This window comes from Neopelma chrysocephalum, unplaced genomic scaffold (assembly GCF_003984885.1).
Source record: "Neopelma chrysocephalum unplaced genomic scaffold, ASM398488v2 Primary Assembly neopelma1_60, whole genome shotgun sequence".
Classification (NCBI taxonomy): Eukaryota; Metazoa; Chordata; class Aves; order Passeriformes; family Pipridae; genus Neopelma; species Neopelma chrysocephalum.
Window position 1 is genome coordinate 296782 of NW_020897715.1, and position 2996 is coordinate 299777.

The window sequence follows — 2996 nt, forward strand, 5'->3', positions numbered from 1 at the left end:
TTGTCCCTGCGAGCGGGGGGGCCCGGGCGCGCAGCCAGCGCTCGGCAAAACACTCGCGGGTCCCGCGGTGGGGGGGGGAAGAGGGGGGCGGCTCGTAACTTTTCCCGTCCCCGCGGCTCCCCCCAAACCCACCCCCGGCCGGGCAAACTTTCCGCCCGCGCCCGGGGGCGCTGGCGGGGCTCCCCCCGGGCATTGTTCGGCGGTGCCGCCGCCCGGCAGCGCGGCCCCGGCCCACCCCGCTCGGCCATTTCCCCGGCGGAACAGCGCCGCACTCACCCCGCAGCCGCCGCGGCTCCTCCCGGGCCGCCCGCCCGGAGCCTCCCGGGGCCGCTCCGCCCGCAGCCCCCCGCGCCCGCCGCGGCCGGTCCCGGCACGGAGCTCCGGAGAGCGGCTGCCGGCAGAGCCCAGCCGGGCGGACGGCTGCCCGCGGCTGGAGGGCAGGACAGGGCAGCGCAGGGCAGGACGCGCCGCCTCCCGCCACCCCCGAGTCCGCGCGTCCTCCCCGCTGTCCCCCCCGCGCATCCCCGCGCACATACAGGGCGAGCCGAGCTCCGCTGCGCTGCTCCCCGCGGCTCGGGGCTCTGCTGCAATGCCTGCGAGGCTGACTTTCAAAGCCTAACCCGCAGCCGCGATCCTCCCTCTCCGCCTTCCACCTCGCCCGCCGCGGCGCAGCCCGGCCCCTCCCCGCGCCGCGCCATTCATCTCTCCAGCCAAGTTTCTTAACCCTTTTCTAACCCCCGGCGCGGGGAGGGAGGGAGGGAAGGCAGGGCGGGATGCAGGGATGCGCCCCCCGCCCCGCCCGGGGCGGGCAGGGTAGGGCAGGGCGGCCGCGCCGCACGTACGCGAATCGCATCCCCTCCTGCCCTCGCTAATTAACCTGACCGAAGGCGCAGAGCCCCCGGGAAACAAACTTGGGAGCGACAGGACCGGAGGACCCGTATTTAATGAAAACAACGGTGGCTTAAAAATAACACCTTTCTTTTTTTTTCTTTTCCTTCGGCTCCCCTGAAATAGTGTGGGGGGCGCTTCCAGCGTTACCGCTTCTGGTCGGTTTAGAGCTTACGTTTGCAGCCTTTCCTCCGAAAAACACGCGCTAGAAACTTTTTAGTATTATCATTATTATTGTTATTATTATTATTATTATTTTGAAGAAAAAGCCGGGATGCTCCCGGCAGCGCACGGGGAGGGAGGGCAGCGGCCCCGGCACCTGCGACTGCTCCCGGGCGGGCTCTGCCCCAGCCCTGCCAGCTCCCGGCACGTCTTCTTATCGCTCAGCCCCAGCTTCCCGGGAGCAGAGAGCATCCCTGCCGGCTGGCGCCAGGGCGGCCCGCGGTCCCTGTGCCGCTGGGAAGGAGGGAAGGCGGGGGGAGACCCCCGGCAGCCCGCGGGAGCAGCTCCAGGATCGGGGGCAAAACCATCAAAGCTGTCTGCCCATGTGGCAGATAAATACAATTTGGGAGAAAAAAAAAACAAAAACAGAGCCGGGCAGAGCTTCCAACCCTAACCCAGCCCTCCATTTTGGTAGGTGGCATCCCCAAAATCTCTGCTGTCAGAAATTGCGCTGAACGTCAAGTCGTTCTTCAGACTTTGCTCCCACCAAAGAAGGGAGTACACCCAGACACACAGGCTGAACTTGGCTGTATAAGGGAAGCTACAAAGTGCATGCGACCTTCATTGCACCTCCTGTGTGCCTGTGTTTAACAAACGTCTCGACGCGTCGCACGCTGTCTGCCAAACGCTCTACAGAACACTTCATGATACTTTACTTCTAGCAGTCAAAGACTGAGAAAAGAGAAACAAATCTGTTTGCAAGTCACATACGAACTGCGTGATAATTCCTGCATTAACGCATGCCAACATTTTAGTTTTAAAACTCAGGTAAAATAAGTGATCTATTCAAGCATCTTTTTAGTAAGAGAGTAGTATTGTTAAAGAACATAGGAGTTTCTACTTTAAATAAAGCAAAAGCTTTTCACTTTTGTGAAAAGCTAAATATTTTAACCTGGAGATACCATGAATGAAAGTGGATGTAGGAATGTTAACCAAAACATCTTTCACTTTGGAATGTACGGATTGTGTACAGGCTTAGAGCGGAGCTAGTAATGTATTACTTGACCTATTTTTTTAAGCCAATGAAAGATTTAGGTTAACTTCATCATCGTGTGTTTTTAACCACTTTCTTCCAGACGTGCAGCAGCATTTTCTAAAGCCATTGCATGTCACAGTGCTTATACAACAGTCTCTTTTTTTGAGACCATAAGTCTCGTAATATAGTCTGATCATACTTCCATTAAAACAATAAGTTTTGCTCTTCGTTTCCATAGTAGGCTCATTAGCAAATTCTGATCGTAAAAAAATTATCTTTAATTTTTTTATTTCACAAAGAATCTTCATCTCAAATTTTTTTTCAATGCTAAGCAGCTGAATTATCTAGGGAAAAAGAAATTTTCTCATTACTGCAGCAATTTATCTGCTATTTCAATCAAGAATGTCTGTAGTAGAGACCTCTTTCATTCTTAACCTTAGGGAACATGTTACGTAGATGAGAAACCTACAAAATGAGGAATCTTGGACAAGCAACAGAAAAAATGTGCATCTAGAGCATTTGTTAAAATGATTGTTGTTAGGTAACTTAGTGTTACTTAAGTTGCCTAAGGATGCAAGTTTCAGTAAGATACAATCAACTGAAATTGTATTAAATAATGCAATGTATGGAATTAGTGGGTTATTTCCAACAATTAATATTTGTATCACACTGAGTTGTGCCACTTGTCCATATTTACTTAACTATGAGAATTCAAACAATATACAAAATAAACACTCCATACAAGTAAAGGAAAAATTCCAGCATACAGTGGAATTCGTCTCTCAAGAAGTAGGAGAGTACTGATGTGTATTTGTTGGTCCTTCCTTTGAATTCTTCAACCAAAATTAAATACACACAGTCACCCCCCCATGCATAAAAGATAAGCATCTATGGATGTACCTATCTAGGG

At 52.5% G+C, this 2996-nt stretch overlaps 1 protein-coding gene across 3 annotated transcripts in view; it reads right to left on the reverse strand.

The window, feature by feature from the left end:
• The window catches only part of NRIP1 (nuclear receptor interacting protein 1), a 79244-nt gene extending 78507 nt beyond the window's left edge, over positions 1-737 (reverse strand). For 2 of the 3 annotated variants that reach the window (XM_027680872.1, XM_027680871.1), the window contains exon 1: positions 537-737. The gene's annotated coding sequence lies outside the window, so the exon portion shown is untranslated. Of the gene's footprint in view, positions 1-276; positions 324-536 lie in introns of those variants that run through there. The other variant, XM_027680874.1, reaches the window with a different exon arrangement.
• Positions 738-2996: the final 2259 nt, after the last annotated feature.